The 27,269-nt window shown below is 42.3% G+C and overlaps 1 pseudogene; it reads left to right on the top strand.

Moving 5' to 3' along the window:
* Window positions 1-27,269, top strand: LOC139028863 (uncharacterized; annotated as a pseudogene).

The following is a 27,269-nucleotide window of genomic DNA, read 5'->3' as shown; positions in this document are numbered from 1 at the left end:
ATGCCAGCCCCCTGCAAGTACCATGTGAGAGTGGGCATCCAGCCAGGGCGGATTGTGGCAGCTCAGCGCGCTTGGTCTCCGGTGCTCCGTTTCGGCCCAGGGTATCCTGCGCAGGCTCTGCGTACTGTGTCTCCGGGTCGCTGGGACTGCTCAGTTCGTCCTATGCCTGCGTTCCGCCCGCGCCGGGCTAAAGTGGGCATTGAGCCAAGTGGAGAGGTGCGAGTGGTAAGCACCAGATCTCCAGTGCTCCCCCACAGCCCGGTTCGACCTGTGCCTGCACTCTGGAGGGGCCGGGCTAAAGTGAGCATTCAGCCTGGAGGAGTGGTGCCAAGGCTGCGCACCAGAGCTCCAGTGCTCACCCACAGCCTGGTTCATCCGGTGCTTCCTCTATGCACCAGGCCTCCTGTAGGTCTCCCCAGCCTGGTGGACCCTGTGGCAGCCTCCCTCCCGAGTCGCCCTCCAGTCCGGAGCCTTCCGAGTCGCCCTCCAGTCCGGAGCCTTCTAGAGTCCCCAGTCCGGGGTCCACAACGAGGGCGCCCAGTCCGGGGCCCGCTACGAGGGTCCCCAGTCCGGGGTCGGCGGCGAGGGTCCCCGCTCTAGAGGCGCCACCTAAGTGGGCCAAGCCAGAGGTGGAGCGGGGTCTACGTCCCTCACCAGAGCCGCCACCGCGGACAAATGCCCACCCAGACCCTCCCCTCCCCAAYGGMGGYGGGGAGGCCGGACCTTTGGGGGGGGGGGGGGGGGGGTACTGTCACGCCCTGCCCTTTTTATGCACTTTTCTCTATACTCGTATTCTGACCTTGAATTTAAGCATGAGAATAGCATGCTATTCACCCGCTATCTGTTTGGGGTGGAGGTCAAATAAATAATGGGTGTGGTTGGAGGTGTGTCTACAGATACACTGTATTCTGACTTTGACTTAATTCCCTCATAATTCCACCACCTCTGCATGCGATGAAACAATGACATAGGTAGAGCAACCTCWTGGTTCCAAGTGGAACAACATCTACTTTATTATTTCCGATAGAAATAACACCATTCTACGTGCACTGTAATTTACAAATTGATAAGAGCACGTTTTCCACAGTGACGTTTCTGAAATGCTGGCATTATAACCTTGCAGGGATGATATTTGGAGACCCAAGCTATAGGCTTCTGTAGCCATGCACAAATGACAGTATAGCGCTAAACCTACAGTTGATTTATGATTTCTATAATGTTTTAAATACAGTATATGCCCCGACTTCTCACTGTATTCTTTATAATTTGTATCGCGGTAAATATTAGCCACTATTGTTAGCCGTTCTTTCCTCTGTCACGTCCGTGTGGTTATTCCCTGAGGATCGCTAGCAATAGTGGATCATATTAGGCTAAGGTACTACAAGTTGTGCAATAATTTGAACATTTTAATCATTAGGGAATGCAGACGATACGTAGCAGTTTAAACCTGGAGGGGGCGCACGGTTCACGATGACTGGACCATTGTCATCTCAGTTCCATTGTCTTTCTATGCCTCCTACGTTACGTTACAGTTCTAGGATTAGTGACGATTATTATGGTAGATTTATAGAACTACTGTCACCTTCGAAAATTTTATGGATTTAACTCAGGATGAATCAAACCACTATTTTTGATTCACCAATATATTTTGTGCGTTATTTTATTATTTATACTTTTCTAACCCTAAATAATATACAAGATCAGAGTATTTTTAAATCTACCAATTGGTGCTGGAAAGGAGACAAATATGCGTGAAAAACCCTGACACTTGCTGGCCAATAGATTTTCTCATGGTGTTGGCATTCAATAGGGTTTTCAGTACATTTATATTCAGCCATCACTTTAACACAGTGTACCTTTCATTAGAATTTTGTCAACAGACTCACTAGAATACATAGACAGAACGGGTTCAGAATCAGGATCAATGAAAGAAAACCATCTAAATATATGCATATTCGTCTTCAATTCAGCACCAACTGGTAGATAAAAAAATACTCTAACTTGGGAAAGCATGTTTGAATCATAAAACAACAGGTTTGAGAGCCTTTACGCACAAAATAGATTGATGAATCAGAAATACAGTTGTTTGATTCATCCTAAAAGTTGCCATATTCTAGTTCAATGGGGGTTGAACAATAGTCCTATAACCATTCTCCTTATCGCCTTCTTTCTCTCACTGGTGGATCCACATTGGGAGGCCAAGGGCCTGTGAATCTTCAGCTAGGAGTTGCCATAGATTAGCCAACATCCTAGAGAAATACAGTACTGTATGTCCACGTTTGTCATGACGAACACTCACAATGGGACACATTGAATAATATTAACCTTCATTTACCTGGCATATATAGGCCTAATACATTATCCTATTTTCATATCCATGTTGTAACCAATCTCTGTGTGCACAATTACTTAAGGTGCCATGAAGTGGGAGATTTTGTTAAAATCTGCACAATACAATTGGCTACCTGTGTGCTGCTACCTGCCCGCCTGTCGCAGGTGTCTTGCTATCAGCACTGTGTGCTCTAGCTGCCTATCTGCTGCATTCAATTTGGCTCAGAGTCCAATAAGCCAATTAAGGTGGAACCAATTCAAAACTCTATTGCAGCTGAGAGCACCATGCCCTATGCCTAACGGTTATGTTGTAATTATCTCCTTTACTCTGTGTAAGTCCCAAATATTCACTTTGTAGTGCACTACTTTTGATTAGGGACCATAGAGCACTGGTCAAAAGTATGGCACTATGTAGGGAATAGGGTGCCATTTTGGACAGACTGACTGAGCTGATAGTGACCTAAAACCCTCCTATCTCGGAGGAGGCGAGGGTTGGCAGGGAGAAAGAGAGAGGGGGAGTTGGAGTTGCAAAAATAAATGTTTGTCAAAGCTGTATGGGCAGACATTTTTAAAGGTATAATTTTCAAGGTGTCATGAGCGCTTTATAAGGAAAGAGTGACTTTAATGGGATTCTATGRSTACATCCCAAATGGCACCCTTTTCCCTATGTAGTGCCCTACTTTTGACCAGTGCCATTTGGGACACATCAAGTCCTTATACAAACGAAACGCAAAAWCAAATGTCCTTGTTTCACAACATGAATCACATCGAAGCATACAGTGCATTAGGAAAGTATTCAGACCCCTTGACGTTTTCCACATTTTGTTACGTTCCAGCCTTATTCTAAAATTTTCGCAAATTTATTACAAATTAAAACAGAAATAGCTTATTGAGATAAGTACTCAGACCCTTTGTTATGAGACTCAAGGATGCTCAGCTGCATCCTGTTTCAATTGATCATCCTTGAGATGAGAGTCCATCTGTGGTAAATTCAATTGATTGGACATGATTTTGAAAGGCACACACCTGTTTATGTAAGAGCAAAAACCAAGCTATGAGGTCAAAGGGCCAAGCTTCCTGCCATCCAGGACCTCTATACCTCTTTACCAGCAAAACACCATTCTCAATGTCAACAGTGAAGAGGCAACTCTGAGATGCTGGCCTCCTAGGCAGAGTTGCAAAGAAAAAGCCATATCTCAGACTGGCCAATAAAAATAAAAGATTAAGATGGGCATAAGAACACAGACACTGGACAGAGGAACTCTGCCTAGAAGGCCAGCATTCCAGAGTCGCCTCTTCATGGTTGACGTTGAGACGGGTGTTTTGCGGGTACTATTTAATGAAGCTGCCATTTGAGGACTTGTGAGGTGTTTGTTTCTCAAAACACTCTAATGTATTTGTCTGTTAATCAGTTGTGCACCGGGGCCTCCCACTCCTGTTTCTATTCTGGTTAGAGCCAGTTTGCGCTGTTCTGTGAAGGGAGTAGTACACAACACTGTACGAGATCTTCAATTTCTCGCATGGAATAGCCTTAATTTCTCAGAACAAAAAAGACTGATGAGTATCAGAAGAAAGGTCTTTGTGTAATGTTCGTCGTTAAGGGTAGACCAAGGCGCAGCGTGATTTGGGTTCATCATACTTTATTTAAATGTGAACCAGCGGAAAAATAAATAAAAATACAACGAACAAAAAGCTTTGTCGTGCAAAAATACATGTAACCAAACAAAGACAAGATCCCACAACAGAGGGTGGGAAAAAGGGCTGCCTAAGTATGATCCCCAATAAGAGACAACGATAGACAGCTGCCTCTGATTGGGAACCATACTAGGCCAATAAAGAAAAAGAAAAAACATAGATATACAAAAACTAGAGTACCCACCCTAACCAAAATATAGAGAATAAACAGGGATCTCTAAGGTCAGGGCGTGACAGTACCCCCCCCCCCCCCCCCCCCCGCCGCAAACCTGAACCTATAGGGGAGGGTCCGGGTGGGCATCTACTCTCGGTGGCGGCTCCGGTTCGGAACGTAGCCCCCGCTCCCTACGCTGATCCCTCCGCTTCTGTGGAACCGGCCTGTGAATCGTTGCCGGAGGAACCGGACCGGTGGATCACCGCCGGAGGCTCTGAACTGGGAACCACCACTGGAGGCTCCGGACTGCAAATCGTCACCGGAGGCTCTGGACTGGGAACCCCCGCTGGAGGCTCCGGACTGCAGATCGTCACCGGAGGCTCTGGACTGGGAACCCCCGCTGGAGGCTCCGGACTGCAGCTTGTCGCTGGAAGCTCTGGACTGCGGATCGTCGCTGGAGGCTGTGGACTGCGGACCGTCGCTGCAGGCTCCGGACCGGGGACCGTCGCTGCAGGCTTCTTGCCATGGATCGTCACTACAGGCTCCGGGCCATGGATCGTCACTGGAGGCTTCGTGCCATGGATCATCACTGGAGGCTTCGGACCATGGATCATCACTGGAGGCTTCGTACGTGGAGCCGGAACAGGTCTCACCGGACTGAGGAGACGTACTGGAAGCCTGGTGCGGGGAGCTGCCACAACACGTCCTGGCTGGATACCCACTTTAGCTCGGTGAGTGTGGAGAGCTGGCACGGGACGCACTGGGCTATGAAGGCGCACTGGAGGCATAGTGCGTAGAGCCGGTGCAGGATATGCCGGGCCGTGGAGGCGCACTGGAGGTCTGGCGCGTAGAGCTGGCACAACACTTCCCGGCTGAATGCCCACTCTAGCACCGCAACTGCGGGGAGCTGGCACAGGCCGCACTGGGTTGTGCTGGCGAACTGGGGATACCGTGCGTAGAGCTGGCGCAGGATATCCTGGCCCGAAGAGATGCACCGGAGGCCAGGAGCGCTGAGCCGGCAAAATCGGTCCTGGCTGAATGCCCACTCTAGCACGGCAACTGCGGGGAGCTTGCACAGAGCGCACCGGGCTGTGGATGCGCACTGAAGGCATGGTGCGCGGAACCGGATAACACGGTGCTTGACTGGTCACTCGCTCCCCACGGTAAGCACGGGAGTTGGCTCAGGTCTGAACCTCAGCTGCCTCTCGTGCTTGCTTTGTTGATTTAACTCCTCTTATCGTCGTCGTTCCGCTTTCGCTGCCTCCATCTGCTCCTTTGGACGGCGATACTCCCCGGCCCTTGTCCAGGATCCTTCTCCCTCCAGGATTTCCTCCCAGGTCCAGTCCTCCTGACCACGCTGCTTGGTCCGTTGGTGGTGGGATCTTCTGTAACGTTCGTCGTTAAGGGTAGACCAAGGTGCAGCGTGATTTGGGTTCATCATACTTTATTTAAATGTGAACCAGCGAAAAAATAATAATAATAATACAACGAACGAAAAGCTTCGTCGTGCAAAAATACATGCAAACAAACAAAGACAAGATCCCACAACAGAAGGTGGGAAAAAGGGCTGCCTAAGTATGATCCCTAATCAGAGACAACGATAGACAGCTGCCTCTGATTGCGCACGATACTAGACCAACAAAGAAAAAGAAAACATAGAAATACAAAAACTAGASTACCCACCCTAGTCACACCCCGACCTAACCAAAATATAGAGAATAAACAGGGATCTCTAAGGTCAGGCCATTTTGAGCCTGTAATGCTGATGCTCCAGATACTCAACTAGTCTAAAGAAGGCCAGTTTTATTGCTTCTTTAATCAGACAAACAGTTTTCAGCTGTGATAACATAATTGCAAAAGGGTTTTCTAATGATCAATTAGCCTTTTAAAATGCAAAACATGGATTAGCTAACACAACGCGCCATTGGAACACAGGAGTGATGGTTGATGATAATGGGCCTCTGTATGCCTATGTAGATATTCCATTTWAAAAAATCTGCTGTTTCCAGCTACAATAGTCATTTACAACATTAACAATGTCTACACTCTATTTCTGATTAATTTGATGTTATTTTAATGGACAAAAAATGTGTTTTTTTGTTTMTTTTTTAAACAAGGAAATATCTAAGTGACCCCAAACTTTTGAACGGTAGTGTACATGTACATATTACCTCAATTACCTCCGAAACTGGTGCCCCTGCACATTGACTCTGTACCAGCACCCGCTGTATATAGCCCTGCTATTGTTTTTACTGCTGCTCTTTAATTATTTGCTATTCTTATCTCTTACTTTTTTTAGGTATTTTCTTAAAACTGCATTGTTGGTTAACCTCTCTGGGATATGTGGGACGGTAGCGTCACACCTGGCCAACATCCAGTGAAAATGCAGACCGCCAAATTCAAATCAATTACTAAAATTTTTAACTTTCATMAAATCACACATTCAATATACCAAATTAAAGCRACACTTGTRGTGAATCCAGCCAACATGTCAGATTTCAAAAATGCTTTACGGCGAAAGCAAACAATGCTATTATCTGAGGATAGCACCCCAGCAAACAATCACAGACCATCGTATTTCAACCCTCCCGGCACGACACAAAATGCAGAAATAAAGATATAATTCATGCCTTACCTTTGACGAGCTTTTTCTATTGGCACTCCAATATGTCCCATAAACATCACAAATGGTCCTTTGTTCGATTAATTCCGTCGATATATATCCAAAATGTCCATTTATTTGGCACGTTTGATCCAGAAAAACGCCGGTTCCAACTCGCTCAACATGATTACAAAAGTTACCTGTAAGCTTTGTCCAATTATTTCAAACTACTTTTGTAATACAACTTTAGGTATTTTTAAACGTAAATAATCGATAAAATTGAAGACGGGATGATCTGTGTTCAATACCGGAYGAAAACAATGTGTAGCATGCTTTCTGGTCATGCGCCTCTAACAAACAGTACACTTCACTGGAGCCTCATTCTGAACTTGGCTACTTCTTCATTTCTCAAAGTAAAAACCTCAACCAATTTCTAAAGATTGTTGACATCCAGTGGAAGCGATAGGAACTGCAAGAAGGTCCCTTAGAAATCTGGATTCCCAATGAAAACACATTGAAAAGAGAGTGACCTCAACAAAAATAAAATCTGAATGGGTTGTCCTCGGAATTTTGCCTGCCAAATAAGTTCTGTTATAGTCACAGACATGATTCAAACAGTTATAGAAATTTCAGAGTGTTTTCTATCCATATGCATATATATATATATATATATATCTATGCATATATTAGCATCTGGGACTGAGTAGGAGTTTACTCTGGGCACGCTTTTCATCCAAACGTGAAAATGCTGCCCCCTATCCATATTAAGGGCTTGTAAATAAGCGTTTCACTGTAAGGTCTCTACACCTGTTGTATTCAGCGCATGTGACAAATATTTGACTTGATTAGAGCTCTGAGACAGGATTGTGTCGAGGCACAGATCTGGAGAAGGGTACCAAAAAAAATTCTGCTTCATTGAAGGTCCCCAAGAACACAGTGGCAACCATCATTCTTAAATGGAATAAGGTTGGAACCACCAAGACTCTTCCTAGAGCTGGCCGCCCGACCAAACTGAGCAATCGGGGGAGAGGGGCCTTTGTCAGGGAGTTGACCAAGAACCCGATGGTCACTCTGACAGAGCTCCAGATTTCCTCTATGGAGATGGGAGAACCTTCCAGAAGGACAACCATCTCTGCAGCACTCCACCAATCAGGCCTTTATGTTAGTGGCCAGACTTAAGCCAATCCTCAGTAAAAGGCACATGACAGCCTGCTTAGAGTTTGCCAAAAGTCACCTAAAGACTCTCAGACCACGAGAAACAAGATGAAACCAAGATTGCACTCTTTGGCCTGAATGCCAAGCGTCAGGTCTGGAGGAAACCTGGCACCACCCCTACGGTGAAGTATGGTGGTAGCAGCATCATGCTGTGGGGATGTTTTTCTGCAGCGGAGTCTAGGAGGATTGAGGGAAAGATGAACAGAGCAAAGTACAGAGGGATCCTTGATGAAAACCAGCTCCAGAGCGCTCAGGACCATAGACTGGGGCGAAGGTTCACCTTCCAACAGGACAACAACCCTAAGCACACAGCCAAGACAATGCAGGAGTGGCTTTGGGACAAGTCTCTGAATTTCCTTGAGTTGCCCAGCCAGAGCCCGGACTTGAACACGATCAAATATCTCTGGAGAGACCTGAAAATAGCTGTGAAGAAACACTACCCATCCATCCTGACAGAGCTTGGGAAGATTGGGAGAAACTCCCCAATTACAGGTGTGCCATGCTTGTAGCGTCATACCCAAGAAGACGCAAGGCTGTTATCGCTGCCAAAGGTGCTTCAACAAATTACTGAGTAAAGGGTCTGAAAACATTTTGTTTTTTGCAAAAATGTTTTAAAAAATCTGTTTTTGCTTTTTCATTATGGGGCATTGTGTGTATATTCATGAGGGGAAAAACATTTTCATAAATATTATAATAAGGCTATAACGTAACAAAATGAGGAATTGGTCAAGGGGTCTGAATACTTTCCGAATGCACTGTGTATATACACTAACGTCGTTGTGTTCTTACTAAATTATGAGTATTGATTTGGAACAAAGAGAGAGAACAACACAATCTTGAATGCATCACAAATGGCACCCTATTCCCTATATAGTACACTACTTTTGACCAGGGGGCCCATCCAGAGCCCTATGGGCCCTAATCAAAAGTAATGCATTATGTAGGAAATAGGGTGCCATTTGGGACACAGTCTGGGTCTCAGAAACAGATTAAGATTAAGATCAAATAAATACAGACAAAAGTTTTCACTGTCTCAAAAAAATAATGTTGTTCTAGCTAACCAAAAATAAGTTTGTCTACATAAAGAAGAATGTAAAAGACTAAGTCTTTTTTGGAGGCGTTTGTAAAATAAAATCTACATAATACCTTTTAAATTAAATCAGCCTGTAAATCAGCCTAACAAAGACAGTTCCAAACCTCTGCCAGTTTTGAAAAAAAGCTAGTTTTGAGTTTTATCCTCCCCACTCAGATCACTCCCAGACCGTCCAAGCAACATTTTTGCTGCAAATATTTTTGGGGGACAAATGACTATTTTTTTAAACATTTTTATGGAAAACTATTACAGTAAGGTACTTAATTTTTACCCGGAAATTAGTTCATAGTGATATAAAATAGGCTGCATTAGCTCTTTGACCCTTATTTTACCAGGTAAATTGACTGAAAACACATTCTCATTTACAGTAACGACCTGGCCTTTCCACTGGAAAGCAATTATATCTGCCTAGTTTGTGTTTACAACACTACAAATCTACTGCTCTGACAAAAGACAGATCCCCGCAGAGCTCCAATAGCATGCCTTGTTGGTGTTGGTCCACCGAGGCTGTTGGCAGAGAGAGGATTATGGGTGTCTGTGTCTGTGTCTGGGCCACTGCAGGAGGAGCTGGCACAGGAAGGAGACGGGGAAAGTGATGTGTTGGGAGGGAGACCCGCAGGCGCAGGGCTCCTCTTCTCCTCTCCTAATCTTCTCCAGCTAGAAGACGAAAGAGTAGAGAAACACAGCCGTTAGCGTTGGCAAGCTGAGTCTGGGAGAGGAGACTCTAGGAGGCTGGGACAAGAGAGGCTCTGGGTGGCTGTGGAGGAGTGGATCATCCCTCCAGGAGCAGAGAGAGAGAAGGGGGGTAGATAGAGAGGAAGAGAGAAAGGAAAGAGAGGGATGGAGGAAGACAAGCATATATAGAGAGGTGGAGAGATGCAGGGAGAGAGAGGTAAGGGGAATATATATAGAGGGGGGTAGAGACAGAGAAACTGTGTTGTGCAGCCATCTGGCCTATGCACTGATCCAGAACGTTACAGTGGCAGCTGAGAATAAAGAGAGGGAAGAAAAAGAGGAGGAGGAGGAGCGGTTTGGTGTCTGAAGAAGGGTTTTTCTTCATTCGATTTGAGAGTTTCCTTTGATGTACAGTGCACACAAATACACAAACACATACAAAAGAATCACCCGCTCTTTTCTGTCCAGACACATACTCCAGGTCAGATTTAAACACCTATTGTATCTGCCTCCAATAACTTTGTAGATGCACTTGCATCGAAGCCAGATGAATAAACTGATATTTTTAATTCATTCAAATTGTGAAGAGAATCATATTCTGGTCTATATATCAGAGTTGTGCTGACAACCTCATGATACTCAAAATAAGTTGTGAGGGGGTATGAGACTACACACATTACAGAGAAGCTACTTGCAGAGTCACTTAAAGGGAGGGATTTAAATTCATGAGCTCCATTCCCAGACTATGTACAAAGGCTTCAAAAGACACATGAATATGGTGAATCCAAACTTCTATGAACATCATAACAATGTTTGTCGATGTTGTATAGCAAAACATTCTGCAATATTTATGGTAACACGTGAGCAGATACTTTTTTCCACACCTGTGGACATGGAGAGGTGGCATATCTACCCCAACCAGATTGCATGAGAATGGCAGCATAAATACACTACATAGACACTGAGGCCTACATGGTCTCAGCTCACACAACACAACAGCATGCAAGACAACACAAACAACACAGGTGTAGCACGGAAACCAATCTCGCATTACACTGCACTGTGTGAACAAGAAAAGTGGTGGTGGGAAAATGACCCAAAATTGGATTGAGAACAAACAATTTCCCCCCAAAATTGCAACGACCTTTAAAACACTGTTGTTTTTAGCTGTGTGTCACTAAATCCAAAAAACTGTGAAGTGCCACATTACCATTGAATGAATTGGACACTGACTCTGGGATTGGAATACACTCCATTTATTTGTTGAGTCCTTATGTCTCACTAAATTCTAAATGAAGTTTCTGGCATGGCTAATCGTCAAATAATTGTATTTAAAATAAGGATCCAATGGTTATAACTTGTTTTCTGATATAATTTCACCCAACTCAACTCTCTCTATATCTCTCACTATCTCCCTTCTCTCTCCTCTCCTCTCACTAGTGTAATGACCCTGGAGACAGCGTCCGCAGATGGATCACAAGGACAGCAGATCCAATTGCACCTCCCATTTAATTTCTGGGGTTACTCGTTGGGTTCGTACTGTAAGTAGATGAATACCAAGGGCCCAATTAGTCTGTTGGATGCGGATAGATACATACATCGTGTTGCTGGAGTGTTCCTTAATTTAGCAGGCTAGTCTGATAAAAGAGCTTTAATGCATTTTGAATCATTGGAAACTTGTTAAGAGCGTTTTGCCAAACAAGTTCATCGATATTGGAGAGATCTGACTACCTTAATGAAACACAGTGTGATTCAGTTTAGATTTCCAGGCTACAGATGCTGATGCTTTGAATTTCTTAAACAAAGAGCATGGATACTTCTGTGGACAGTATTTCAGTGTTACAGTATCATTGGAACTCAAGTGAGGTGATCGTGGTGATTTGAACACCTCTGACTTAATATGAATCATGACAGAGTACCATATGTGGGTGGGAGAGAACATGCTTGCCACATGTCAGGGTCATAACAATTGATAGGTTTGGATTTCTGAACTTTAAATGTTATTAATCATTAGTTGTAATAGAGACCTGAGGGGGTGCCATAGCTGAGGGGCTCATTCATTCACATAAAATAGTCCTTTTTAGGGGACATTTCTGACCCGGACAAGATTCCCCAAGCACTTCCCAATTGTTTGTGTAGTTCAAGTCCGCAGACACTTGCACATCTGCCGTCAGAACAGAACAGGATCTGCACACACGCGTTCACATTTTCCGTCTGTTGCCCGCATCGCAGTCATTGTTGTTTTCGTTACTAAAAGTAACTTTGGAAATGTGTGCGTTTCTATCAAAGTAAGTGCCTTATTATGTTATAATAGTTTCTGCGTGCCGTTTCTACTGTAGCTCACTGTATGTATGGAGCATAATATATGTCTGTATATTCCTTATAACCGCGGACACGCAAGGTAGCGTTACTTATTTCATAACCTTTATGGTGTTATATTCAGTCGTGCTTATGTAGCTAGCTACATTCTTCTATTAGCTCTGTAAAACAATGCTAATTGCGACAGAGAAGTATTTGCTTGTGTTGTATTTTGAAGCTACCCTGGCCTTATGACTTCCAAGTGGRGCAGCATCTCAGTGCTAGAGGCATCACTACAGACACCCTGGTTCGAATCCAGGCTGTATCACAAGCGGCCGTGATTGGGAGTCCCGTAAGGCGGCTCACAATTGGCCTAGCGTCATCCGAGTTCGGCCGGTGTAGGCCATCATTGTAAATAATAATTTGGTGTTAAATGACTTGCCCAGTTAAATAAAGGTTAAATAAATAAAAATATATGACCATGGTTTGTTTTCATTTGGCCTATTTAGCATACCTCTCTTCTGCCCTGCCTTGCTCCCTTGTGGAGCTTAAAAGTTACTGTTACCTACTTACAAATGTGTGATTTTGTCACTGCAATATATTATTTTTAAAGCAGTGTTTATTATGTTACTTCTTTGTAATATTGTTTTATTGCTATATCCTTATTTGTATTCTAATTAGCAATAATTCCTCTATATTCTGTACTTTCAGAAACCACAAACAGTATTTGCCAATATCAGAACTGGAACTGGAGCTGGACATCTTTCGAGCTGAAGATTGAGGCCAGATTTTGTATGCTAGTGTACACTCCTTAACAGTTTTACTGGATGAAAACACATATATGTAAATTACGATATGTAATAGTCGTCTATTTTATTGCAGAATTAGTGGAGATTGGTTGAACAACAACAAAAACTTTATTTACTAGGGGGGAAAAACTGAATATGCATAGCCCATATCCCAACTGCATTTCCTCCAGCAGCTCTCTCATGAGGTTCTCGCTGTACTTTTGGAAGGTAATTACTTTACCTATGAGGGAGGATTATTTATATACACTGCTCAAAAAAATAAAGGGAACACTTAAACAACACAATGTAACTCCAACTCAATCACACTTCTGTGAAATCAAACTGTCCACTTAGGAAGCAACACTGATTGACAATACATTTCACATACTGTTGTGCAAATGGAATAGACAAATGGTGGAAATTATAGGCAATTAGCAAGACACCCCCAATAAAGGAGTGGTTCTGCAGGTGGTGACCACAGACCACTTCTCAGTTCCTATGCTTCCTGGCTGATGTTTTGGTCACTTTTTAATGCTGGCGGTGCTTTCACTCTAGTGGTAGCATGAGATGGAGTCTACAACTCACACAAGTGGCTCAGGTAGTGCAGCTCATCCAGGATGGCACATCAATGCGAGCTGTGGCAAGAAGGTTTGCTGTGTCTGTCAGCGTAGTGTCCAGAGKATGGAGGCGCTACCAGGAGACAGGCCAGTACATCAGGAGACGTGGAGGAGGCCGTAGGAGGGCAACAACCCAGCAGCAGGACCGCTACCTCCGCCTTTGTGCAAGGAGGAGCACTGCCAGAGCCCTGCAAAATGACCTCCAGCAGGCCACAAATGTGACAAACCATGCATTCCAATTCTTGCATAGATTGTAATGGGCACATATTATGTGTGTAAAATACATTTTTGAAGGTTGTACTGATTATGATGAGCTAAGCTAATTCCAGCTGTGTGTGGAGCCATGTTTGTTGACATAGAATGCATTCTCGGTTTCATGTAATCATCTGTCGCGCCAAAGATGTTATAACAAAATGAGGTGAGTTAGGGTTCAATCATTTTTTGAGAAGTTCTGGAAATGAATGGTGGGATGTGAACAATGGTAGACGACACACCCCCTTCATCATGCATACTTTAAACAGACCAAACTCATCTTGTCTTCTCTTATTATATTTGGTTTCTGTGAGGGAAAAGAAGCATGGCAGCGTGCAGAAACTACCCATTGTCTGATTATTTTAGATTTCTAGAGAGTGTTTTACTCAATTATTTAGATCAATGGTGAGCTCACCCGTGATGTTATTAATTATAAATAGTAATTTCTATTAGCTAATTCATATTGTAGTTTGTCAGCCGGGAGTTATACAAATTTGACAGCTTGTGTTACGTCAATCTTTCCTCAGTTAGCGCTTGGAAAAATGTAGCCTACATTTTTCCAGATTGGATGATTGTGTTATGTTGTAGATACTTCTGTGAATGTCGGAACATTGCATCCAAAAATAAACTGCTCACATTCTGGACATAACTTTGTAAGGACTGTGTTTGTGCAAAATGTTTCTGAAAAAACAGTGTGGCCAGCTCAAATGCTGATTGTCGCTTCATTCGAAACTGGACGTTCTAAATAAGCATTCTAAATAAGTGTTCTAATCACACCGATTTGATCGTACGCTACAGGGACCACTGTAGAATGATCACACCCGCGTGTTGGTACGTGTGAAAAGGTTAATGGTTATCTGTAGGAAGAAGGCATATGGTAGGTGCAATTAAGCTTGGAGTGTAGGGAAAATGATCACGTGGCAGGCATTGATAAGGGGAGAGGGCCATGGATTAGTGATGAAAGGGGTTGAGGTCCGGTCACATTAAGGGAGAAAGAAACGTTTATGGTCTGTATCACTTTGTATCTTTATTGCTAGGCATGAAACTATGTTCAGATATGTAGAAGGACACTCAGCATAGGAGAAAGGGTTAAATATCAGTGCTTGTGTGCATGCTTTTGTCTAATGCAGCTGTATTGACCCTATGGGAAGAKTAAACTTGGTTTSAGCTTTCATAGAACCTAACACAATGTTAACGCTGCATGACTTTTTCCAAACATCTGCTTTCCTCCACCATTGTGTGTCACAGAATCGTTTAATGACAGTTTCCAATGTCAACATCAACCTTATAAAACAAACAGAACATATCCCACCTACAACATAACTCCGTAGGTCTCATTATCTTTCCCCTGCGAATTAGAGTCACTTGCAAAGTCAAGGTTACTGTGTATGTTTTCAATATAAACCTACTTGATTCATCTTATGTTGAAAGAGCCAAAGAGCCATGTTTTTGAGTATCATGTGGGATGACTGTACTCTCATTAATCGCTCACGGCAAAGTAGCAACTCATGGGATTTTTGCCAAACTTTTGTCTCACATCTAAAACTTTGGTTGCCTGCCTGAAGACAACCCAGAAAATGTCTGAGTGTGATATTTCTAATAAGCACAACTTATTTGAAAGAAGTAGTAACTCTTCACAGCAACAGTTGTGTTTGAAGACTGATAGCTTTTATCCCCCGTAGCTTAGAGCAAAATKTTTTATGTGGAACTCATGCAACGATCCTTTAGGAGAAGTGAGAGAAGTGCCAGTGATGTTTGACACACTGACACTCTAGCAGTGTTGGGGAGTACACAAGAAAAATTGGTTGTTTGTATGACCCAATTGCTGGGTTGCAGGTTTTGGGTCATTTTATTGGGCCATTTTTGTTGTGACAGAACTATTGACCCAATGTTGGGTTATTGAGATAGACTCAGCCAGTGTAGGCAATTCTGACAACCCAGCATTGAGTCAATAATCCCACAATACACCACACTGCATGGGAGCGAATGAGGATTTGCAGCGAAAGTGTTCGGTGTTGGTTGGCTTTAGACAGAGGGGCAAGGCATGGTGGCTGACTGAAATGCGTAAGTAACTAACGTTACTAGCTAACATTAATTTACAAATGATACATTATTTTTTCATTCACATTATAGACAACATTTTATTAGACACATTTACAAATGTTAGCAGGAAGCTGGACCAAAACAGCTATTTTCCTGTGAAGTGGTAACGTTAGCTAGCAAGCTACCTATTGATTTACCTCACATTATCTAGATAGCTAACGTTAGCTAAACGTTAGCCTCACTATCTTATTAAAACCTCTTTATTTTGCAGCAATATATTATTATATAGTCCTCTGACTTCCCAGTTAGTTAGGCTAGCAAACATTGYCACTAACTTTGCTAATGTTAGCTAAGTGAACGTTGTAGCTACGGGTTCAACTTGGTACCACTAGCTTGATAACTTAGCTGGTTAGCTAACTTAGCTTACTTTACCGGTAGCCAGCTACATTTCTGTTGTACTGTAGCTAGTCTCATGTGAGTAATTACAAGGATGTAAAACATTTCTGTTAATGCTAATGTTCTCTAATAACACTAGCTGTTTTCACTGCTGAAAGAGTTAAGTTAGCTACGCGGGGAAGGAATGTTTGTGTGTGAGAGAGACAGCGAGAGCAAAATAAAGATTCTTGGCCAGTTCTAACAATGTCTTTTCTTTCCTTAGAGATTCCATGGACAATTTTGTCAATCTTGAGTCACTCATCTCAAAGTTTGAAGGTAAGGATATCCATCTGACCAATGCCCAGGCTGATTTACAGCATGTCTGTCAATGTGAATCTCTCTGGGTTTTATGAAGAGATGGGGAGGATCAAGTGTCCCATAGTTAAACCACAATATTGGTTTATTGGTTCTCAGCTTTAAAACAAAATAACAATGTTTCCAAATCCCAAAATTACTCCAGGAGGACTAATTTCTCTAATTTGTGATTGGCTGAAGAAGTTTGCCACCACTATTTGAGACAGGGCTGTAGTACAGTACAATACAGCAGAGTGCTGTACAGTAGGATTCACTATACTGTAGTATTTTACATTGCAGTATTTTAGCCTACATTATGGTACAGTAGGTTACTGTGGGGCACTTTGAATTGCATCTCTTGTATGAAATGTGCTGTATACAGACAGACCCCTTGACTTTTTCCACATGTTATGTTAAAGCCTCTATTGACTAAATCGTTTTTTTCCTCATCAATCTACACCCAATACCCCATAATGACAAAGAAAACAGGATTTTTGACATTTTTGCAAATTTAGTTAAAAATAAAAAACTGATATCACAATTACATAACTATTCTAATAATTTACTCAAGGCTTTGTTCAAGCACATTTGGCAGCGATTACAGCCTTGAGTCTTCTTGGGTATGACGCTACAAGCTTGGCACACCTGTATTTGGGGAGTTTCTCCCATTCTTCTCTGCAGATCCTCTCATGCTCGGTCAGGTTGGATGGGGAGCGTCGCTGCCCAGCTATTTTCAAGTCTCTCCAGAGATGTTCAATCTGGTTCAAGTCCAGGATCTGGCTGGGCCACTTGTCCCAAAGCCACACATYRATTGTCTTGGCTGTGTGCTTAGGGTCGTTGTCCTGATGGAAGGTGAACCTTCGCCCCAGTCTGAGGTACTGAGCGCTCTGGAGCAYGTTTTTCATCAAGGATCTCTCTGTACTTTGCTCCATTCATCTTTCCCTCGATCCTGACTAATCTCCCAGTCCCTGTCGCTGAAAAACATCCCCACAGCATGATGCTGCCACCACCACCATCCTTCACCGTAGGGATGGTGCCAGGTTTCCTCCAGACGTGACGATTGGCATTCAGGACAAAGAGTTCGATCTTGGTTTTGTCAGACCAGAGAATCTTGTTTCTCATGGTCCGAGAGTCCTTTAGGTGCCTTTTGGCAAACTCCAAGCGGGCTGTCATGTTCCTTTTACTGAAGAGTGGCTTCCGTCTGGCCACTCTACCATTAAAGCCTGATTGGTGGAGTTTTGCAGAGATGGTTGTCCTTCTGGAAGGTTCTCCCATCTCCGCAGAGGAACTCTGGAGGTCTGTCAGTGACCATCAGGTTCTTGGTCACCTTCCTGACCAAGGCCCTTCTCCCTTGATTGATCAATTTGGCTCGGCTGCCAGCTCTAGGAAGAGGGTGGTTCCAAACTTCTTTCATTTAAGAATGATGGAGGCCACTGTGTTCTTAGGTACCTTCAATGTTGCATGAATGTTTTGGTACCCTTCCCCAGATCTGTGCCTCAACACAATCCTGTCTCGGCGCTCTATGGACAATTCCTCCGACCTCATGGCTTGGTTTTTGTTCTGACATGCACTGTCAACTGTCTGACCTTATATAGACAGGTATGTGCCTTTCGAGATCATGTCCAGTCAATTTAATTTGCCACAGCTAGACTCCAATCAAGTTGTAGAAACATCTCAAGGATGATCAATGATACTTATGTAAATATACTGTATATATTTTTTTTGGTGCTAAAATTTCTAAAACCTTGTTTTTGCGCTTTGTCATTATGGGGTATTGTGTGTAGATAGATGAGGGAAATGTTGTCAATTTTAGAATAAGGCTGTAACGTAACAAAATGTGGGAAAAAGTCAAGGGGTCTGAATGCTTTCGAAATGCATTGTTAAGTTTGATTTGATACAGTAGAGTACAGCGCAGTATAGTATAGTAGCCTACAGTATAGTAAAGTACACTACATTATAATTGGCTACAGTACAGTGCAGTATCGTACAGTACAATAGGGTACACCCCTCTGTCACGATCGTCGTTCGGTGAAAGAGAGGACCAAGGCGCAGCGTGATATAGATACATCTTCTTTTATTTGAGAAGAAGAAAAATGAATACGAACACTAATACAAACTAAACAAAAACAACAAACGACCGTGAAGCTACAAACGAAAGTGCAGACACAAGCTACTAACGTCAAACATAGACAAAAACCACAAACATCCCCCATGTCACACCCTGACCTAACTAAATTAATAAAGAAAACACAGATAACTAAGGCCAGGGCGTGACACCCTCGTATTCAACTGGCAGTCCGCATCCGGACCGATGCCTTTTGAGTGGAGCCCTAGCAAAATATCTAAATCATTTTGGAAACGCTTTGAAATTCTTTCAAAACCATTAATTTTGTCTAATTTTGTCATTGGTGGGCTGGTTCTAACTAGAGCTGGGTGGCAAGGACAAAAATCTATTTTGCTGATGCAAAATTGATACGTTTATAACAATGTGCACCACATTTTTTTTATGATCCTTTAAACTACTACTACTAGTTTGACAGTCTTAYCCATCAATTGTCCCATTAACAATTACCCATATCAGCAAACTTATTTAATTTCAAACATCACATTTCTTTAGTATAGGCCACTTATCGTAATGAATGACATCAGCAAAATGCCCCGACCTGAATCCTATAGAAAATTTGTGGGCAGAACTGAAAAAGRGTGTGCGAGCAAGGAGGCCTACAAACCTGACTCAGTTACACCAGCTCTGTCAGGAGGAATGGGCCAATATTCACCCAACTTATTGTGGGAAGCTTGTGGAAGGCTACCCGAAACGTTGACCCAAGTTAAACAATTTAATGGCAATGCTACCAAATACTAATTGAGTGTATGTAAACTTCTGACACACTGGGAATGTGATGAAAGAAAGAAAAGCTGAAATAAATAATTCTCTCTACTATTATTCTGACATTTCACATTCTTAAAATAAAGTGGTGATCCTAACTGACCTAAGACAGGGAATTTTTACTCAAATGTCAGGAATTGTGAGAAACTGAGTTTAAATGTATTTGGCTAAGGTGTATGTAAACTTRCCGACTTCAACAGTATCTTTCCATYGTAGAACAAGCCAAACTGTGCGAGACGGGCACATGTCTAAAATGTTAAAAGGTCCGTTTTATTTTGTGATTCCCTGCACATTTCCTGGCTCATTTTATAAGGTTATGTCTAACGCCTGTGCAGAGATGAGCAAAATGTAAAAAATGCAGTCTTATGAAATCCTCACAATGCATTCCTGATATGGCTAATAGAACATTCCATGGAGAGTAGTTTTCAGAGCCCTTTCTGTTATTGGAACGTGTGTATTTAAAGGTTTGTTAAGACGTTGGCCATTTGAGTTTCATTAAGTTCATATTTTTACAGTGCATTAATTTGGAATGCATTGGACAGGCTAGATCAACCATAAATATTACCTGAGTATCACAGCGCATTTGTAACATTACATGATTAAATTATTTTTATAGATTTTTATATTGCCACAAACTATAATTATGTAACAATGTGTTGGATTTAAACTTAGAGGCTACTGAGCTGAAACAGGGTTATAAATGGTGAGTTTTTAATACACAGTTTTTATATCAAATAATTATATCAAACCTTTACCATTGATTGCTATMGTTTAGAAGCAGAAATCTGATTTATTGATATTGTAACACAGAAAATAGAAAACCCAGCAAGAAATAACCCAATGCTGGGTGGAAATATACATGAATAACAATAACCCAGCTGTCACGTTCCTGACCRGTTTTCTGTTAGTTTTTGTATGTGTTAGTTGGTCAGGACGTGAGTTTGGGTGGGCAGTCTATGTTTTGTGTTTCTATGTTGGTTTATGGGTACCTAATATGGTTCTCAATTAGAGGCAGGTGGTTTTCATCTCCTCTGATTGAGAATCATATTAAGGTAGGTGTTTTCACATTGGGTGTTGTGGGTGGTTGTCTCCTGTGTCTGTGTTTGTCGCGCCACACGGGACTGTCTCGGACTGTCTCATTTTTGACCCAGCATTTTTTCAGTGTCATGAACTACAATCAAATAGTAATTTAACAATTTTTTGCAGTAGCTTGATATGTTTTCAGTAGATAATWACTTTTTTGCCAATAAGCGGTATAGCTAACTACAGGCACTACACTCTACTTATTTTGCAAAAATAAAATATCGGTGAAGTAAGCAAGAATTCCCTTTATTTTTCGGCTTCAGACCTGCCTAATTCTAACAAAAAAAAGTTTCTGCGTTGAACTTGTTTGGGATAGGGGGCAGCATTTTCACTTTCGATGAATAGCGTGCCCAGAGTGAACTGCCTCCTACTCAGTCCCAGATGCTAATATATGCATATTATTATTAGTATTGGATAGAAAACACTCTGACGTTTCTAAAACTGTTTGAATGATGTCTGTGAGTATAACAGAACTCATATGGCAGGCAAAACCCTGAGAAAAAATCCAAACAGGAAGTGGGAAATCTGAGGTTTGTAGTTTTTGAACTCACCCCTATCGAATACACAGTGGGATATGGGTTATTTTTCACTTCCTAAGGCTTCCACTAGATGTCAACTGTTTTTAGAACGTTGATTCAGGCTGCTCATGTGAAGGGGGGTCGGATGAGAGATGTTTGACTAAGGGGGTCTGCCTACAGCCTCGTTCTCAGTCACGCGCTTTCACTTGAGAGGTTGCTCTCATTCCAGTGCATTTCTACAGACAATGGAATTCTCCGGTTGGAACATTATTGAACTTTTATGATAAAAACATCCTAAAGATTGATACTATACTTACGTATARGTTCACGTTTCGTCCGAATGGACCAGATCGTGCTTTTGGATTGTTTACCAAACGCCCTAACAAAAGAAGCTATTGGACATAAATGGACATAATCGAACAAAACAAGCATTTATTGTGGAACTGCGATTCCTGGGAGTACATTCTGATGAAGATCATCAAAGGTAAGTGAATATTTATAATACTATTTATGAATAATGTTGACTACCCAACATGGCGGATATTTCTCTGGCTGGTTTGGGCTCTGAGCGCCGTTCTCAGATTATGCTTTTCCGTAAAGTTTTTTTGAAATCTGACACAGCGGTTGGATTAATAGACTAAATTACACATTCTGTTAARGGATTTGTTCTTGCAATTTATAGTCTGTCATTTCAGATATGACATTTTAGATATGATAATTTATCACAAAGTTGTTTGGATGTAGTGAACTTTTTCAAAGTAACTTTAGTTAAGTAAACTATACTTTTCTTAGGGTATCTTTAGTGTAACTTAACTTCTTCCATTGTGAAGTAATTGGCACTGTAGCTAGGTAAACTATATTTTCAGTGTAGCTTCCGAGAGGATTAGAGGTCTATGGGGAGATATTTGATATTCCAAAACAGCTTAGGAGGACAGAATAAAATAAGTCAATATCTTATTCTAAAAAGGTTCAATTATGCTTACAAAGATTAGACTGAATCCCTAACTGCTCTCAGGTACTTTCCTGGTTGAATAAGATAAGTATCAGAGATATTTACAGCTTCCTTTCTGACAAAAATAGCATATCATGACTTTGTATTGGGAAGTAAAAGTAAATGTTACATTTTTTGTCATTTTCCCCTCTGAGGCAAGAGCAGAAAAGCTGTGCAATCAGTGAAAAAGTGATGTTAGAGGTCATTAAAAATTGAGTTTTTTTATGTTTTAGTATAAAAAATACAAGTTGTTATCATCACAAAGAGTTGCTGTTGTATTTGGCAGCATTGTATGTTGCGCACAACAAATAGTATAAACTGGAATTAGCACTCAACCGACTGGTAAGGACCCTGCAGGCATTTTTCAAGAGAAGGCTCACTACACATCGGGGTTGGGAAAGTAGCCAGGACATTGGAGATAATAGCCTTACTGTTGTGATGAGTGCCAAGAGAGTAAGAACCAGCTGCACAGCAGTGTCTCTACACACCTGGTGCACTGGGGTCTCCTTATACTAGAGGGAGGGCCTTCCTTTGTAATGACCAATATCAACCCTGCATTGCTCTAGGCAAAGCCAACATTGGGGAATGGTACATGGCTAGCTTCTGCCATGTTTTTATACAGTATATCATGTTTTGAGTCATGGTGTAGTAGCTGAAACGCTCACCGTCAATGAGGCATGAATTCATATTAGTGCTCACTCGACCAGCCAACATGTTTACATATGTGGCTCTTGAACCGTGAGATCATTTCAWGTTTAAAAGAGCCCTTAATAACGTTTTCATATTTCCTACACACTTCATTCTTTATTAGCTGGTTTTGTAGCTCAAATCCATCACAATGAGAAATGTGGTACAACAAGGATTTAATGTTGATGTGACCTATATTCTTTCCTAGGTGATGAGTCATCATTGGGCATAACCTCACAATGCAGGTTAATGAAAAAACATAACTGAAGAGGCATTATGTTTTTTCATTACCCCTGCATTGTGAGGTTATGCCCATTAGATGTTTAGCAGCTGCAAAAATGTAACCATATGTTGGTTATAAAGCCATGCTGTCAGTCCCTTTGATGTGGTTTGATGATGATGCATTGATCAGTAGTGCAAGGTCAGCAGCTGCCTCCAACTCCCACAATTCCCAGTTGTATAGATTGAACTTCCTGTTGCCCTGTCCGTCTGTCAGTCAGAGGGCTTTAAATACACAGGTTACCAGCTAACGCATGCTACATGTCAGCAATGTGAAACATTGTAGAAATGTTACACCCCTCCAAACATTTTTTGGAACCACAGCCAGGTTTACATTTCCTCCGTTTGGGAATTTGCATGTTCAGGTGTAAATTGTATGAATCACACTGCAACTTTGCTCGGCTTGACACTTGGATGACAAGATGGTATTTTAGTTTATACCTTCACACACACAGAGAGAGAGAGAGAGAGAGAGAGAGAGAGAGAGACACTGCTTGGAGCTCCTCAGAGAGGACTGGGTTCATTGTGATACAAGCTACACTCTCCTGGGTGGAGGCTGTTTCTACTGTGCCTCAGGTGAAATGGGAATAGCGATAACCACCAATGCCCATGACTCATTTACAAATGTCGGAGCGAGGACCGGAACTGTAGCATTTCATACCCAAAGGCATGCTGAGGTACTCATTGGGGCTAGCATCGCATCAACCCCTCATAAAACCATCAGCAGTCCTAAGTATTGCTTTCCACCTAGACTTCGATTCCACCCAGACTATTTATGCGACCTAGCTTGGATTTCACCACCTGGTATCTGGTAGCAGAACGCATGAATCAAAGTAGTTGCCATAAGGAAAGAATGCAACTCAAAACTTAAACTTCAGCAACATCTAAAATGTTGAAATATGTGTGCTGGTCAAAAGTCAAATTAAATGTCAAATTACATTGTAAAAGAGTGTGTTTTAACAGAGTATAAATATAGCTAAGTTCATGAGTCAGCTTTAAAAAAAAATGTTTCTAGGGGATGAATTTGCTAGAGGGGTTGATAGATTGAGGTCCATAGATTTATTTCAACAGCCTCCTTTCAAATTCCCCATGTTGTGTGTTCTGTGTGATCTCCCCTTGATTTATCTGCAGTATGAGAAATACTGAGAGTATTACAGATCAAATAATATCTGACAACGACTGAAGAGTCTTGGCTGACTGGATGAAGATAGTTTTTCCCCCAGAAACTGCTGTCAGCTTTATCACAGGCAATAAACTCCCATTCCCTGACTGTCAATGTCAATCCATTGCAAATTACACGCTCCATGCTACTGTAGGGGAGAGTGGGGTAAGTTGAGCCAGAGGGTTATTTGAGCCACCCATAGTTTATAGGAAACCATTCACAAAATGAATAATGTGGCCAAATATTTAGGAATAGGTCATAATTTCATTGAGTCTGTGAAGGAAGAAACCACATGAAAAAAAGTGGTAAGTTAGGTCCATTACATTTTGTCAGTTTTATGCATAATATTTTTTGCAATGTGTCATGCATATGAACTCAAGATGCATGTTTTTTGTTACAGAGCAGACATGATCATGTCAGAGCAGCCAAGGAAGTGAGAAGAGGGAAGAAGTAAATTTGAGCTGTAAGAATGGATGAAAAAATTGACTGAATGACAATGAAGAGGTACATTGATAAAAAAGAAAACGAACATGTACCTGTGCGAAAGAGAAGCTTTGATAGAGTAACAGAAGCACACAAGGTCTTATCTGATGACATGGAGTCTGAGCTTTCTAAACAAGGACACTATCACTCACTTACCCCAAGGCGACTCAACCTACCCTGTCCCTAGACTCAATTTACCCCATACCCGGGGTTTACATGAATACACAACATCCTGAAATATATGTAGATATCTTTGCTTGAAAGAATACTATATTTCCCTTGACGTAGTGATGCTAAATGTAAAAAATAGCTAAACTTAACCCAGTCTCCTTTATTTACACACCACAACCTCTCTCTCTATCCTCTTGTAGGCTTCTTGATTTTGTTTGAAACACAAGCAAACACACACACTGTCTCTCTTTCTCTCTCTGATGCTCTGTATTTGCTCTCTCCCTTCCTCTCTCACACACACATACACATGCTCTACATCATCAGAGCGCGACATATGCAAAACACAGAACAAGAGAGCTCGGTTTGTTGTTTCGAAAGTTTACTAGCCTACCTGTTTAATTTGGATCCCGCAACACGGTTAGCCTCAGTTAATGTGACCGCTACTATCTCTCCCGGGATACTGCCAAACACTAAAGTCTGAAGAACTGTTGCTTGGCGAAGCAGCTAGCCTAGCTGCTAGCTATCTAGCTAGCCAGGTTCCCTTGACAGTTTGAACACAGCCCACAACATGATGAGACAACTTGTAGACTTGTTTACATGCTGCTGTGCGTTTTGTTGCTAACTTTACGGTTTTTACTTTTTAATTACGTTTATATTTTTTGTTTTTCTCCTCGCTCAACTTTTTTCATTCAACTTTTTTACTCCGGACGCTTTATCTGGACGTGGTTCGTCTGGACCTCCACCAGCCGAAGCTAAGTAGTAACATTAACATGATGCCTTCTAATTGCTCATAATATACAGGAGAACGATCGCCTTATGGCGAGGATAGCTGTGCTACAAGCCCAGCTTCAGACACAATCYTTAGGCAAGGGTAATTTAAGTGTAGGAAAGGATGAAACAGCGTCTGTGCCACCAGTAAGTACAGATAGTAGTATAAATCCCCTCGCACAATCCCCGCAGCCGGATAACTTTCTCATGGCTTCTCAAAGGAAATGTTATAGGAATGCTCAACCGGTGTCGCTCATTCAGCCGACAGAAACGTTCAACCGGTTCTCCACTTTAAGCAGCGAGTCGGAGTCAGAGGCCGAGCCTTCTCTAGTCTCTACTCCTCCCGTTACGGGGTCTGAGATGCCGAAGCCTCCCACCATTAGCTCTGACAAATTGAAAACCCTAGTCATTGGCGACTCCATTACCCGCAGTATTAAACTTAAAACGAATCATCCAGCAATCATACACTGTTTACCGGGGGCAGGGCTACCAACGTTAAGGCTAATCTGAAGATGGTGCTGGCTAAAGCTAAAACTGGCGAGTATAGGGATATTGTTATCCACGTCGGCACCAATGATGTTAGGATGAAACAGTCAGAGGTCACCAAGCACAACATAGRTTCAGCGTGTAAATCAGCTAGAAAGATGTCGGCATCGAGTAATTGTCTCTGGCCCCCTCCCAGTTATGGGGAGTGATGAGCTCTACAGCAGAGTCTCACAACTCAATCGCTGGTTGAAAACTGTTTTCTGCCCCTCCCAAAAGATAGAATGTGTAGATAATTGGCCCTCTTTCTGGGACTCACCCACAAACAGGACCAAGCCTGGCCTGTTGAGGAGTGACGGACTCAATCCTAGCTGGAMGGGTGCTCTCATCTTATCTACGATTATAGACAGGGCTCTAACTCCCCTAGCTTCAAAATGAGATAGGGTGCAGGCCAGGCAGCAGGCTGATAGCCAGCCTGCCAGCTTAGTGGAGTTTGCCACTAGCACAGTCAGTGTAGTCAGCTCAGCTATCCCAATTGAGACTGTGTCTGTGCCTCGACCTAGGTCGGGCAAAACTAAACATGGCGGTGTTCGCCTTAGCAATCTCACTGGAATAAAGACCTCCTCCATTCCTGCCATTATTGAAAGAGATTGTGATACCTCACATCTCAAAATAGAGCTACTTAATATCAGATCCCTCACTTCCAAGGTAGTTATAGTAATGAACTAATCACTGATCATAATCTTGATGTGATTGGCCTGACTGAAACATGGCTTAAGCCTGATGAATTTCCTGTGTTAAATGAGGCCTCACCTCCTGGTTACACTAGTGACCATATCCCCTGCGCATCCCGCAAAGGTGGAGGTGTTGCTAACATTTATGATAGCAAATTTCAATTTACAAAAAAAATATGTTTTCGTCTTTTGAGCTTCTAGTCATGAAATCTATGCAGCCTACTCAATCACTTTTTATAGCTAATGTTTATAGGCCTCCTGGGCCGTATACAGTGTTCCTCACTGAGTTCCCTGAATTCCTATTGAACCTTGTAGTCATGGCAGATAATATTCTCATTTTTGGTGACTTCAATATTTACATGGAAAGTCCACAGACCCACTCCAAAATGCTTTCGGAGCCATCATTGATTCAGTGGGTTTTGTCCTACATGTCTCAACACTCACTGCCACAGTCATACTCTGGACCTAGTTTTGTCCCGTGGAATAAATGTTGTGGATCCTAATGTTTTTCCTCATAATCCTGGACTATCG

Source organism: Salvelinus sp. IW2-2015, linkage group LG15 (genome assembly GCF_002910315.2).
Source record: "Salvelinus sp. IW2-2015 linkage group LG15, ASM291031v2, whole genome shotgun sequence".
Classification (NCBI taxonomy): Eukaryota; Metazoa; Chordata; class Actinopteri; order Salmoniformes; family Salmonidae; genus Salvelinus; species Salvelinus sp. IW2-2015.
This window is presented reverse-complemented; position numbering and strand designations above follow the sequence as displayed.